General features: G+C 31.9%; 2 pseudogenes; one reads left to right on the forward strand and one right to left on the reverse strand.

Moving 5' to 3' along the window:
• Positions 1–8,264: 8,264 nt before the first annotated feature.
• LOC116135011 lies at positions 8,265–10,145 on the reverse strand (annotated as a pseudogene).
• A 4,195-nt stretch (positions 10,146–14,340) lies between these two features.
• On the forward strand, positions 14,341–16,373 carry LOC116134969 (annotated as a pseudogene).
• Positions 16,374–16,743: the final 370 nt, after the last annotated feature.

Here is a 16,743-nt window from a genome sequence, read left to right on the forward strand (position 1 = left end):
TTTGGAACCTGTAAGGGGTACCCGGTTTGGAACCTGTTTTAGAACCTGTTTGGAACCTGTTTTGGAACCTGCTTTGGAACTTGTTTTGGAACCTGTTTGGAACCTGTTTTGGAACCTGTTTTTGGAACATGTTTAGAACCTATTTTGGAACCTAGACTATAATAAAATATTTGTGAAATGTAAATAATGGGGGAGTTTCTATTATTTTACATATAAAAAAAGTTAAAATAGAAAAAGTTAAATTTTTAGAATAACCTAATTAAATAAATATACGAATACAATTATACTTATTACATATAAATTACACCATATTAAAAGCTTTAATATATTATAATACATTAATATTAAAGTTTTGATCAATTAAGTGAATAATTGGAATTATGATCCAATTAAAAGTGTTTTACATTTTTAATGTTATTAAAAGAATTATTTTTGAATAAAATAGTATATTTGATTGAGTAATAATATATTTAGTTATTTACTTCAATTATCAAGTTCTAAGTATATCTATAATAAATTAGTAATTAATTAATTATATATGATAAATTGATAAACATTAATAAATTTAATTACTAGTTAAATATCATACTTAATCAATTATAACATTACATTATAGTTAAATGATTACTTAATTAATTATAATTTTATAACATTACTTAATTGATTTATAGTATAATTAATTATAGCATTACATTAATTGATTACTACTTAATTAATTGACTTATCATTAGAAATTTAATTATTATAGCATTACGTTATAGATTTATATATATTACTTATCAATTATAATATTTATTATAAATATTAGTACAAACTTAATTAAATGATTAAAAATTTATTAATTATAATATTACATTAAAAATTTATAGTATGATTACTTATAGTTATTCACTATAACATTACATTAGTATGATTATATATTAATTATAACATTATAATATTAAATAATTACTAATTGATTATGTCTTATATTATAATATAGTAATTACTATTTCTACATAAACATTAGCATAATACTTAATAAATGATAAGAAATTTAATTAATTATAACTTACCTTATAAACATTTCATTATAACATTACATTATAGTTAATAATTCTCAATTAAATTATAATTTATTATATACTATATATTATGATCACTTACTAATTATAGCATTATATAGTTAAATGATTACATAATTAGTTATGAATTATAACATTACATTATAAACATTAGTAATTTATAATTTACTATATTTTACATTACTTAATAAACGATTAAAAATTCAATTAATTATAACATTACCTTATATATTTTAATATGATTACTTAATCAATTATAACATTCCATTTAAACATTAGTATATTAATCAATGATTTGAAATTTAATAATTAAATATTAAATTATAGATTTTAGTATGATTACTTAATTCTTATAACATTACATTATACTATTATAGTATGATCATAAATTATAAACATTACATAATTAAATGATTACTTATTGATTATGATTTTGTATTATGTTTTAAACATTAGTAATTACTAATTTATTACATAAACATTAGCACAATATTTAATTAAATGATAAGAAATTTAATTAACTATACATTACCTATAAACATTTCATTATAACATTAATTAAACTACATTATAGTTAAATAATTACTCATAAATTATAATATTATTATATTATATTATATATTATGATCACTTACTTAATTATAGCATATATAGTTATTGTACATGATAATAATTAGTTATGAATTTATAACATTACATTATAAACATTAGTAATTTACTATACTATTACATTACTTAATTAAACGATTAAAAATTTAATTAATTATAACATTACTTTATATATTTGTAATATGATTACTTAATCAATTATAACATTCCATTATAAACATTAGTATATTAATTAAATGATTTGAAATTTAATTAATTATAATATTAAATTATAGATTTATAGTATGATTACTTAATTCATTATAACATTACATTATACTATTATAGTATGATCATATAATTAATATAACATTACATAATTAAATGATTACTTAATTGATTATGACATTATATTATAAACATTAGTAATTTACTAATTTACACAATACTTAATCAAATTATTATAATTTTATTAATTATAACATTATATTATAAATTTATGGTATGATTATTTAATTAATTATAACATTCTATTATAAACAATATTACAATACTTAATTAAATGATTAACAATTTAATTAATTATAATATTACATTATAATTAAATAGTATATTACTTAATTAATTATAACATTGTAGTATGATGAATAATTGTTTGTGTTTTGGTTTTGATTGACGAATTTTATGTGAATTGTGATGAATTGATTGAATTAAAGTGTTGCTTAGAGATTATAGGTTATGAGTTACATTGGACATAAATGAATGAATAATGAAAATTTGTTAGAGGTGTATTTGTAAACTTATAAGGTGTTTTTGTTATTTTTTAAACTAATAGGGAGGTAATTGATTTTTTACAGGGTACCCTGGAAAGGAACCGGAACCTGCATTTTAGGTTCCGGTTCCTTGAATTGAAGAACCTGCACTGTGTGGTTCCGGTTCTGGTTCCTTTTTTTGGGAACCTGCACTGTGCGGTTCCGGTTCCGGTTCCCTCGGAAAATACAGGGTACCCAGAACCACTCACCCCTAATTACAATATTTGAAAAGCAAAATTTCCCGATTAATTATTTTTGATATAAGTAGGAATCCAGAATTCTTCTTTAGAATCATTTTTAAGAAAGCAACAAACACTTGCATAGTTGTTTCAATCAATTGCCTGAAAAAATTAATAGGTGTGATAGAATTTGATTGATTTCCAGTGAATATTTCTTCCATACAGATTATATATCTTATGTATTTAAAATTCACAATTTGAACGACATTATAATAATCAGATCACTTCTAAAATTAGAAAATATATATAATCGATATTTGCATGAGTTATTTATTTATTTATTTCTTAATTGTATTGTTCTTTTATTCTTCTTACTAATGCTTCATGAGTTGGATAAGTTAAGGAGACAATTTTTACAATGAAAAAACTTTATTTTGGATAAAACTATTTGTATTTGAAAACTATCTTGAAGACTTCTTTATAAAATATTTTAAAGGATTTTTAACACTCAGCAAATGAAATTTTTTGACATTCCGGCCCGACCCATTTAATTTACAGCATTAGCAGCAAGAGATCGTTGATTCGGGTAGAGAAAGCAAACGAAGCGGGAGAATACTTCTTCGTATACGGACGCTCCACCAGAGTTTTGATTCGCAACAACAGTAGAAAAAGGTTAAGATTTGGCCTTGCCCGATTTGGCCTGTAGATTTTGCAATTGAGATTCTATTGAAGTGAAGCTTAAACGGTGCTCTTGGATACTAATCCAAACACTGCCATTTCAAGCCAATTCAAGAGTCAATCTTGGCCATTGCTTTCAACCCAATCTAATGGTCTTTATCAATCAAACAAGTCAACCTATTTAAGTAACAAAAATTGGAGATTTGAGTTCTTATTTGATTCTTCACAATAGAGCCTCTGTTAGGGTTATTCAAATCAGCTAAAATTCTTGTAATCTTTTGCAATCTGTGTAATCATGTGTTGGGGGTTTTGTTGTTCTTCAATGGTTGAGAAACAGGGTTAGATTTCTCATAGGAAAGGGGTTACAATTAGGATTTGAGGGAGTTAGTAGAGTGTGTGATTATTATGTAATTTGGAGAAGTTATACATCTTGAATCTCTTGATCTTTAGTGCAGCGAGTCCCAAGTTTACTTGAGCTCAACGTGGATGTAGTCTATCCAACATTGGATAGGTGAACCACGGTAAAATTTGGTGTGTGTTGTTTCTGCCCTTTTTCGTTCTTGATTCTTGATCTGTGGTTGTGAGGTTTATTTTGTTGGTTTAGGAAGTTGATAATATCAGGTTTAATATAACAGTGGTATCAGAGCCCGTGTTTGGGGGTTTGTCAATCTTAGGGTTTATGTTCTTCAAATCTAGGGTTGTCAATTTTTTGGGGTTTCTTGTTAATTAGCCTCGGGGTAACCTAGGGACAATAAATTCTCAAATTAGCGTTATTAATTTCTTAGATATAGAAATCAATCTTGATTTCTTGTGAGTCTTCTTGGTTTCTTTGGTTAATCAAGAACTCAAACACTTTAAATTACCATGAGTACTACTCGAGTCGAGATCACCCAATACGATGGGAAGATCGACTTTAACAATTGGAAAAAGAAGATGAAGGCGCTACTATCCCACAATAAGGTGGCACTCGCACTGGAAAAAGACGCGACTAAATGGTCTGAGGAGAAATTGAAGAAGAAGGCAGAGATTGATGAGGAAGCTTACAACCTCATCATAATGAATCTCTCCAACAACGTTTTGAGAAAGGTAGATGGTATTAAGACACCAATTGCTCTCTAGGGTAAGCTCGAATCCCTTTATACTTTACAGTATGCACTTAATTTAGCATATTTGAAATGTGTGTTATTTTCATATAGAATGGATAATTCTAGAATTGTGGAGGAAAATTTGGACGAGTTCTTGAAAATGACCATAATTGGGAAGGGTACTGATCAAGAATTCAATGAATCTTGTTTAGCAAAGATCCTGTTGAACTCACTTACAGAAGAATATTAGGTTGTAAAAAATGCATTGCAATACACTGGTACAGACCCTACTCCCTAGCATTGATTTAATTGTCTCGGGTCGAAAAGCTAAAGAACTAGAACTTAGGGTTCAAAAAAGGAATGAGAATAACTTGTTTGTAAAAGCAAAGGCAGAATCGAGTCAGATGGGTAATAACACTCACTATAACATTGGTCCTAGGAATAAAAAGAAGGGTAAAAACACACACAAACCAAAAGGGGAAAGTAGAAAGTGTTTTTATTGCAATAGGACATGACACTTAAAAAAGAACTGTTTTGAGTGGATTAAAAAATAGAAACAGAATAATACTAAGAGTAATTTAGTCACCACTAAAAACAATATTGATGAATCTGAAGTTCTAGCTGTGTCTAGGATGAGCTTTCCATGGTGAAAAATCATACCTTTGAAGTACTGAAATCATTGCAAAGTCGAAAAATCACAGATGGCCAGCGCAACAGACTATGGTAATTTTCTAATGAGTCAAGTGCCTCCCTGGTGATATTTTGATTCATTAAAAAGTAGGAATGAACCAGAATTAGAGTCCCCGATACTGATCGCCACGCATTGTCAAGATATTCCTCGAACGTTGGCGTGTATTTGTTGAAACTCCATTTTGCTTCTTGTAAAAATGCTTTGCACATATCAACCCACTGAATCAACAGAAAAAGTTTCATTTCTTCGCGTTAGGATGGAGAAATGATACAGAATGCCAACGATACAAGAAATTGAAATTAAGCATTCAAAGAATACTGCTTTCTTTAGGTACGGAATAATGTTCACTCCCTTTTCTTTTAGAGTGTCATAACCCATCTCATTTACACTGTTGTAAAGAGCTAGGAAGCACAATTTCATATAATCTGGAAGTTGATTTACGCAATTGATATCCCATCTAAAACCACCATTGACAACTTGAATATAATTATCAAGTAAACAGAGAATTGATGAAAATAACTCAGATATGGAAAAATGATATTGAATTCATTTTGAATTAAGAAAACAGAGTACAGCAGTGTATTCTTTATATACAGCAGACNCACATGGCCACAATAACAAATTATTGAACACAAATTCCAAAAATTAATTTCTAACAAAATTAGCTTTCGAAACGAATCATACAAAAGATTGAAGTCAGTGACGGATCCAGGAATTTTACTCGATGGGGGCCAAAAAAAAATTTTAAAACCAATCATATTCATACTTTTTTTTTCATTATGATGAGCTTCAACAAAAAGTTATAAAATACAAATAAATATCTTCAAAAAACACAATTTTTGTAAAAATAAAACAATTTTTCTACAATTGTCCTCGACGAGTTTTCATATTTTGTTGTAAAAATAAAACAATTTTTCTACAATTGTCCTCGACGAGTTTTCATATTTTGAAAATGTTGGATAATTATCTCATCATGAATTATATCAAATACATCTTTCTCAATATAGGTGACCAAGCAATCATTCATCCATTGATTTCTCATTCAATTGCGTAACCGACTTTTCACAAGATTCAATTGTAGAAAAAGTCATTTCAACAATCACAATCGCAACTAATAAACCAATGCAAGTTTCACAAGTTTAGACACCAACGAATACAAAATGTCTTTTTTAAACTGAACTAAAATCTTAGCCAAACCACCAATTCCTTCTAAGTCAGTAAAATTCATCATAAGAACGCCTGCCAATAACATAAGTCCTAGTATGATTCTCAAGTACCATTAACTCAAGTGCAGAAAAATCAATTGGATAAAATTGGGCAAAACGGATCAACTTATGCTTGTCAAAAGCAAGGAATGAAATACTTGGATCTAAACATGTCATACAAAGAAGCAACTTAGTACTAACCTTAGTGAAACGAGTCCTAAGTTCTTGAAATTGCATATCTATTAGTGTATAAAACAATTCAACTCAATAGTGATGCAAATTTTTCATGTGCTCAACTCTTCATCGTGACCGCCTTTGAATCACAAACATATCATCCATCATCCATTATCCATATTCAAAATGGCAATATCATGTTTTTGACAAAATGAAGAAATTTCAATCAACAAAGATTTCCATCCTTCATCTCTCAACAATTGTAACCATTGTTTTAGAGACTTTGACTAGGGCCATAGCATTTACAATGTCTTGATCTTTTCTCTACAATGCTTGTGAGTTGTGACAACTCATTAGTAATTGCCGATATACTTTTCATCATATGCAAGTTAAATGCAAAATCAAAGGAATAGATTACATCTAATAGATTTAGGGGTGAAATCAAATCAGGTTGAGTACTTGGTAAATCGAACTCAACTCAATCTCTATAGTACCGAGTTCAAGTTCGAGTTCAAGCCTGATCGAACCTAAGAAATCAAGTTCAAACTCGAACTTGGTACTTGAAATTGGAAATTGAGTTCAAATTCAAGTTCGTATAATCGAGCTTTTTTCGAGTTTTAATCGAGTTCAAGTTCGAACTCGATTTCAAGCTCATCTAACAAGGGTGGATTTGCAAATTTTATAACTTTTAAATTATATATGACCCTTATTACTTTAAAAACTGTCAACTTAATCATCGAGCTTGGAAATACTCGCAAATATATTGACTCGAGTTTTACTCGATTAACTACTCGAACTCGACTTGACTAATGCGGAGTCAAGTTCAAGCCAACATCAAGTATAGTTTGAGTGGCTCGACTTGATTTTCACCCCTAAATAGATTACATGCTTCACCCCTTTCTTCAGGATTTAAACCATTACGTGCAAACCCAACTGTTCTTATTCCTTTCATTTTCACTCCCAATCAAATTAAAAACTAATAGATCCCCGTGCATAAAAATAAAAATCACAAAGAATATGTAATAAATATATTAGAATTAAAAACGGGGTTTTACAAAACAAAATCCAAACTTACCGTGGGGGCCGGCTATTCCGTTCTCCAAATCTCAAAGATTTATAAGGATAAAATTTAAATAAATAGAAATACAAATACAAAAATCTGAAATTTTAAAAAATTCAGTGGGGGCCGTGGTCCCCACTCGTCATTCATTAAATCCGCCCCTGATTGAAGTTCACATATTAAATATCAAAAAAAAAAAAAAAAAAAAATTCCTTCAAAAGTTAGCAAACAAAATTTTCAGCATANCGTTGAACCTTGTTTACAATAAAATTATTTTCAAAATAAAAAAAAAATTGTATACATTACTTTCAATGGCATATACTGAGCGGTGAGCACTTTCATACCCAGTCCATACCTAACAAAAAATTTGATTTTAATTATCTTTAGAAACTATATATAGCAAATAACAATATTGAATTCACCTATAAACTCATAATAAGATATTCATAACGTTAATAGAACTTGCTCATGACGTATGAGATAGCTCAATATAAATCAATCGTTATTGAAGAGTATAAAGTATCTTATCAGAGATTTATAATTTAAAAAAGAAAATTCCCTGCCCGTGGATCTGGGTAATGTAAATGTAGTTCATAGAGCTGCCAAACGCCACAAAAAATGACCAGTAGAGCGAGAAGAGATACCACACACACAAACATTACTAGCTTCTAGGTTCTATACTTTCTATTCACGCAGTGACAAAATATCTCTTACTCTGCCATTTACACATTGCCACATGGCCACAATAACAAATTATTGAACACAAATTCCAAAAATTAATTTCTAACAAAATTAGCTTTCGAAACGAATCATACAAAAGATTGAAGTTCACATATTAAATATCAAAAAAAAATCCTTCAAAAGTTAGCAAACAAAATTTTCAGCATAACCAGAGAAAGCAAATGAAAAACTTTCAAGAGCAAAAAATAAAATGACGAGGAATACAAAGCAGTAACATATTCTAAGCACTCTTGTCAGCCTTTGCAGCAGTAGCTGCTGCTTGTCCTCTAAGACGACCAGTCCTCCTGGCAGCAATGAGACCAACCTTTTGGCCAGGAGGAGCATCTCGGCGAACGGTACTAGCATGCCCAATGTGTTGGTGGTTACCACCACCATGGGGATGCTCAACAGGGTTCATGGCAACACCACGGACCTTGGGCCAGCAGTTCCTTTTCACTCTGAACTTATGATATGCATTTCCTGCCTTCAACAATGGCTTCTCAGTTCTGCCTCCACCTGCAACCTGGCCAACCATAGCACGGCAACCACTTGGCATAATTTTCTTGGCACCAGATGGAAGCTTAATCCTTCATAAATACAAAATTTGAAACAACAGTTAAAAGCCATTATAAAGTAGGAACAAGATCAGAACGAAGAGCAAGAGAGCAGGGAGATAAAACATGCAGAGATAAAGAATCGGCTGAAGAAGAAAAATTCAACAGCAACACACAAAATTTAACAAATTCTCAACAGAAAGATGACACCTAACAAAGTGATACAAAACCTCAACAGAAAGATGATATCTAGTAGAAATATTAAGTAATGAAGATAATTGGCATAATGCTGACCAAAGCCATTATATTAAACAACAGATTAAAACAAGCATACGTATGCATGCCTGCAAGAGTCCACCAAAATGCTAGGACAAGTCATATAAGTCACTTATGAGGAATCACACGGTGATATCTGCCAAATGAACATGTAATTTCTCAAGGAAGTTAGAACCAAGTATAAGGCAAGAGTAAACTGAAACCACCCAAAAGAAAAGGTGCAAGACAAGAATTTCACCACATTGGCCTAAATGGAAGTTATAAGAAAATTAAATTTAATATCAATTGATGAAGCTTTGGTTTAACAGATAGAGGAGTCATTATTCATAGGAACAGCATCTTCTTACATCCATCTTAAGACACAAATGATGAAACAATTAATGGCTCAGGTAGGAATAACCCAACTGCACTAAACAAAGAAAATACAAGGACCATACTTTAACAAATTAATTTTATGTGAAAAAGAACTTCATAGCTCTAAAGAAGTAACTATACTACATGTATGATGTACCACATTGGCCTTCACTCAATCCTTCTTAATTGTCGCTTTCAAAATCACAACAGAAATCCTAAATAGATTATGGAAGAACAAATCAAACAAAACAAAACTTCAAAATACCTGGAGGTTCCATTATCAGGATTATGACTGATTACAACAGCATAATCTCCCGAAGATCTCGTGAACACGCCGCGATCACAAACGTGATGCTCCACATTACACACAACCGCACCTTCAGGAATCGAACGCAAGGGCAAGACGTTTCCGACCATCAGATTTGCCTTCTTTCCGCAGTACACGAACTGCCCGGTGTACATCCCTTCAGCCGCCACGAACAGCTCCTTCTGGTGCTAGTATCGAAAAGGGTATCGAAATGTTACACGAGCTAAAGGTGCACCCCGACCCGGATCGTGGATAATCTCTGTTACCACCCCCTTCAAATACCCGTTCCTTTCACCGAAATCAAGCGAACGGAATCGGGCTGGACCCTTACGGTGGTGGGTGTGGGACTTGAAGACAGAGCCAGCACCCTTTCTCTGAGCTCGGATGACTCGACCCATTGAGTCGAACCGGTGACTCGATGGTTTTAGGGTGTTGGGGGCTTTGAAAGGGGCAGCAGCGGCTGGAAGGGTGAACGGGGGGAGGGTTAGGGCCTATACATGTGCAGGGTTTATGGTTTTAAGGTTACTTTACAGTATTGCCCTTCATTGTATTAGATAATTTAGATTTAGGGTATTGAGATTAATCAAACTTAATTAATGAGATTCAGATAATCATTTCGATCTATTTTCCAAATAATATTAGATAAATAAATAATATTTTAGGACGGAATTGAATTTTGTTTTGTGATACTAGTCTTAAGGACATTTAAGAATAGGAAAATAATACAGTCACCGACGGTAGTGCACTGAATTTGTGCACCAAATGACGTAGCAAAATTCTGACCGTTGATTTATTTTAGCTTAATATTAATCAACGGTCAAGACTTTATCACGTCATTCGGTGCACAAATTCGATACACTACCGTCGATGACTGTAGCATTACTCTTAACAATATCTTTATATCATTTCATTCACAATTTCTCATAGTATAACATATATTGTCATTGAATTAATTCCACCATTCTATGTTTTCATAGACTTTTTTATATCTTATATAGGCAACATTATTGTATTTCCATTACTATATAATAGTTAGTGACATCCCTTTACCAAATATTTGGCAATGGAAAATGAAGGGCATTTGAAAATTGAAATTGCATTTGCGTCCATAACTTAATCAGATTCTTTCTTCAAGATGGTGGGTAATCCAAACTGACAGTGAAATCAAGGAGACTACGTAATGTTAAAAATATTGATGATGAAAAAGAGAGCACCAACTGCCACAATTCAATTATTGTTTACTCCATTTCTGACCTTCCGTTTAAATGTATTTAACCAAAGGTTTCTAGAACGATATGATATTCTGGCCTGGAAACTAGCTCCTTTTGGAGTGGTAAATCGATTCTACGACCTACTTTCTATATTGAGAAGGCCTTTTCTAATTTATAACTGGATGAAATCTAAAATAGAACCTATCCCTCATTCTAATGCTTTATAGAGGCTTTTCTTCCAAAGCTACTGAAAAAAAACGAAATGCTTGCAAACTTCCAAGCAACCCCGCCCTATATAATGAATAAGGGTCAAGAACTATCCCCTGCTGGAGATCCTTTACTCAAAACCTGGAAAGCCTTGCCACGAGCTGGTCTCGAACCAGAGCTTCCGGATGCGAAAAGCATTCTATTTTGAATCTGGAACGGGGATCGGAAGCTCCTTGTTACTTCTCACCAGGGATATTTGGAAAGGTCTACTTCTTTGGTTCACTAGTTGATTCTATGGATTTCTGCTTCACTATTGAATCTTTATCATGTTTGAATCATTACTGTATTAGACTGGTCACCTCGTTTTTACTTTTATTTGACTGTTTCAGGTATCAATAATGTTACACACCGATATTTTTACACTGAAATCTTATACCGGTCTACGTGTCCCGTGATTCACACCAACAAACTAGACACGTTTTACGTTATTAAATTTTTTTCTAGTGAACGATCGTTCATCAACTATAGATGATTGTTCATCAACTATGGATGGGAGTTCAATTTAAAGGACGCCCGCCCATTATTAATGGTTTTAAAAAATTAAAAAAAAAAATTAAGAATTTTCGTTCATCAATTATGGACGGTCGTTCCTGAATTTTGGACCGACGTCCGCAAATAAGAGACGCCCATCCATAATATAAATATCAGTCGTTCATTTTAAGTAGACGATCGTCCATATTATATGGATGATCGTCCACCTATAATGGATGTCTGTCCATAATTTAAACTAAAAAAAATTAAAAGCAAAAATCATGGATTCCCGTCTATATATTATGGATGGACATCCCTACTAAATAAATGGGTGTCTTTATTAGATGAATGTCTGTCTATGGTTTAAATTTTTTAAAAAAAAAAAAAGCATTAGACGGGCGTCCATAGCACCTGCTTTATACTTTATTTTCATGGCACCTGCTTCTTGACTTTTTTTTCCATGGAATTATTCCCAAACCTGTAAAGAGTCACTCTTTCAACAACTAAAGTTGCTCTGACATTTTCAACAAACAACACTCAAATTCAGGCCTGCTTTTTCAGCTTACACAACTTTGATCGGTGCTTTTCTGCAGTTCATGAATCTGATCTCATGCTTGCAGATGCTTTGCAAAGAAAAATTCTTAGTATGGACGGGCGTCCAAGTCAAAGAAGTTGAGGGAAGCTTCTTTAAGTATATAATGCCCATCCATTATTTTTCTTTTAAAATTTTGTGGACGAGCGTCTATTCTTTATGGATTGTTATCCAAATCTTTTTTTATTTTTTAAAAGCATTGTTAATGGATGGACGTTCGTTATGAACGCCCATCCATTAATTTTGTTTAATAAAATTTTATTATTAAAACATTGGATGGACGCCCGTCCATTTTTTGGGACGACCGTCCCCAAGTTATAGACGGTCGTCCCTTAATTTTGTTTATATTTTTTATTCCATTTTACTGATGGACGGACATCCTTTAAATGGGGACGCCCGTCCATAGTAAATGGACCCCCATCTATATAATATGGACGAGAGTCCATGTAAGTAAACGGCCATCTATATTTGATAAACGGCGGTTTACTAAAAAAAAAAAATTAATAACGTGAAACGTGTCTAGTTTACTGGTGTGAATCACGAGACACATACACCAGTACAAGATTTCGGTATAAAAATGCCGATATTTGTAGCATTATTGTTCAAGAATTGCCTTACTGGAGAAGATATATAACCATTGGTCCATCTTTATGGATTACAATGTTTGAAAAGCAAAATTTCCCGATAAATTTTTTTTTTTTTTTTTTTTTTTATATAAGTAGGAATCCAGAATTCTTCTTCAAAATCATTTTTAAGAAAGCAGCAAACACTTCCACAGTTGTTTCAATCAATTGCCCGAAAAATTAATAGGTGTGATAAAATCTGATTGATTTCCAGTGAATATTTCTTCCATACAGATTATATATCTTAAGTATTTAAAAATCACAATTTGAACGACATTACAATAATCCAATCACTTATGAAATTAGAAAATATACTATAATCGATATTTGCATGAGTTTTTTTTTTTTTTTTTTTCTTAATTGTATTGTTCTTTTATTCTTCTTACTAATGCTTCATGAGTTGGATAAGTTACGGAGACAATTTTTACAATGAAAAAACTTTATTTTGGATAAAAATATTTGTATTTGAAAACTATCTTGAAGACTTGAGGATTTTTAACACTCAGCAAATGAAACTTTTTGACGTTCCAGTCCGGCCCGGCCATTTAATTTACAGCATTGGCAGCAGGAGATCGTAGATTTGGGTAGAGCAAGCAAACAAAGCGGGAGAATACTTCTTCGTATACGGACACTCCACCAGAGTTTTGATTCGCAGCAGCAGAAATTGGCCAGTAGATTTTGCAATTGAGATACCATTGGAACTTCAGTACCTCCGAAGTTGCTAGTTACGTCGTGCTCAAACTAGGACCATTTTTTTGTTTCTATTATTTCTTAAAGGTGTCTTTCGTAATTGAATTTCTTGATGTTCTTACGATTAGTCAACATCTCATTCTCCAGTTACTATTGCAATTTTCCATGTATTAGAGATATGCGAGTTCACTTGTTTATTGATTTTAGTTCTCATTTCAATCCAAGTGTTAATGAAATTTGTCACTGTAATTTGTGCTATCGTCCTATTGTCATAGTTGATTTCTTTTAGTTTTGACCACTGATGAGGTCTCTTCAGTATCTGTTTTTTGATGTTGTTAATTTTGTTATTGATATATGATAATTACTGCTGCCTTCTTAATACTTATGCTCCCATTGTTTCCGTTGTCATTGGCTTGTAGCCAATTAATTTCTGATTTTGTTGTTTGTGACTACTTCTTTTATTTGTGTTGCCGTTGTTTCTGAAATCCTGTTACTGACGGTTACTGCTATTTTTTTCCATAAGATCGCTAATATAGCCTTGTTGGTAATGAAATTTTAATGTAATGTCAGCTGAGCAAGGAATTTCAATTAGTGAAGTGGTTTAATGACATGAAGAACCCAAGTTTCAAGTGAACTGAAATATATTCGAACCCATTATGATTTTGCAGTCACTTTTGTAATTTTAGTATCTGAAATTGTGAAGTTATTAAAATAATTGTGGTACAGTTTTGGATGCCAGATGGGGGAGCTGGCAGTTGATAAACATGTAAATACATAATATCAGTGGAAAAGGTGTGTGTTAGCTTACTCCACTCAAACACTTCCACACACATCCATTAAGATATACAGTTGAGGTTGTTCACCAGAGTGTTATGGTTATATATTCATTGTTTTCTTAGAAAAATGATACTTTTGAATCTGTAGTGATGGAGCATTTGAGAATGAAAGGGGCATATTGGGGATTGACGACTCTGGATCTTTTAACTTTTAAGAAAACTTGATATTGTATATAAACAAGAAGTTATTTCATGAATGATGAAGTGCCAACGTGAGTCTGGTTTGTAGAGAAGCCTATTTTTATACAAACATTGATCTTTTATTCTAGGCAATCGTGACAACTCTCTCAATTTATCCATAAATGCTCACATTTCTTCACACACACACATATATACATATGTATCTGGATGAAATAATTAATGCTTATTACTTGACAGTTCAAGAAATCTAAACCATACAGCATTGACTGATACATTTTTCATATTATTATCAGTTAAGAGATCAGGGTGTTGATAAATTCAGATGATAATAACAAAGGGATGGATGATGGAAATTTTTTGTTATGTAGGTGGATTTGCTGGTAATATTGGATATGATCCACATATACTGTTTACCCTCAGTGCTGTCAGATTTTCTTGACATTGATAAGCCAGATGTTCTTGACATTGATAAGGTGTCAAATTGTATCCTTATTGTTTGGAATTGGAAATTTGTTTGTCGGATTGTCACTCTTCATTACAAAGCTACTTCACCATGCAATCTATAACACTTTGCTTCTCAGAAAATCTTTGAAATACAAAGTTCTAGTTATAATCATGATTTTCTTTCCACATATGTAGAATTCATTTGATTGACATGGCAATTAGTGAACCGTGATTGTTATAGTTGTCACTTCTGTTATGTTCTTGCTTACTCAAGTATGAAGAAGTAAACAGGCAAACAGATTGGCTGCCGGAACTTTAAATTTTAACCCTTTGTTTCACTTAAATTTCAAGTCAGATATTGCTGGGCTGCAAAATGAAGATGGATCCTTTCCGGGGACGTGGGGCAAAGTGGATACACGGTTTGGTTTGCCAGATTCTTTGTTTTACATGCATCCAGTGCATTTTTTCTCCTCCACCATTTTCTTTTTCTTTTGTAGATTCTCATGTATTGCCATATGTTGTCTCTCAAATATTACACCGACTAGAAAAAATCAATGTAGATAAGGTTGTGAACTACATAGTGAGTTGCAAAAATCTGGATGGTGGATTTGGATGCACTCATGGTGGGGAGTCTTATGCATGGATTTCCATCATCTAGGGTGCTCTTTATTATTCTGTACTTCAGGATAGAAAGCCATAGAATTTGCATGCTGATTCTTATATGACAACAGCCTCATCAACTATGATAATGGGTTGAATTTCCTGTTATCTCTCGGAAATTGTTTGATCTCTATCTCCGACTTGTCCTTGTAAAATTCTTGCTGATTGCAATATTAGTGTGCAATTCTCCCAGTCTGTTTAGTCCTTTAGTATCTCATTTTCACTGTAGTCTTACTTTTATCATTTGGGAATTTGCTCTCCATCCCTTATCAAACTGCCAATTTCCTAATTTCAATGCAGTACTTGTAAGAATAGTTTTTACAACTACAGAAGATTCAGACTATGAATTAGAAATTTATTAGGAAAAACAGGGCTTACTACAGTCAGCTGACCTAGAACTTTTAAGTGTTTACTCAATTTTTTTCTTTATTTATTTATTTGCGGGGCTGGTTGAATATTCTCTTTTCTACTACACCCCCTGTAACTTATTGGTTTCAAACATTCAACAATTGTGAGACATTTCATATACAGTATTTTGCATTTAGTAAATTTCATTTACCAAGGCTAAAGTCTTTTTTGTTTACCATTTGATGCAGGACTTTTATTTCTTGAATATCCTGAATTGAAAGCAATTGATCCAGCTTATGCTTTGCCTGTTGATGTTATAAATAGGATTTTCTTTGGCAAGTAATGGATATATCATTTTATAGTGTTAGCAGCAATTCCCGTACTTAAATTATTTCTCTGATAATCGCGGTAACATACATATGTTCTCGGTTTCTCCATTTTGTTTGTTTTCACACAAGATGGACCTGAACCAATCATCTCTGAGGCGATAATAGATCTTGGATCTCTGATGAAATCACGCTCTATCTACCACTGAGTGTAATGTTCCTTTAGCATATCATCTTATCTGCTGGTTAGGACACCCATAAATCTCCAACGGAGAATTTTATTTATCCCCAAGCCTAGGAAAAGAGATTTTTGTGCCCCCATTGCTGTTGGCAACACGTAAAATAATTGTGAGACATATATCAGATCAGTGGTTCTCAATTGGATAA

The sequence above is a fragment of the Pistacia vera genome, unplaced genomic scaffold (assembly GCF_008641045.1).
Source record: "Pistacia vera cultivar Batoury unplaced genomic scaffold, PisVer_v2 Contig1086, whole genome shotgun sequence".
In the NCBI taxonomy this organism is placed as follows: Eukaryota; Viridiplantae; Streptophyta; class Magnoliopsida; order Sapindales; family Anacardiaceae; genus Pistacia; species Pistacia vera.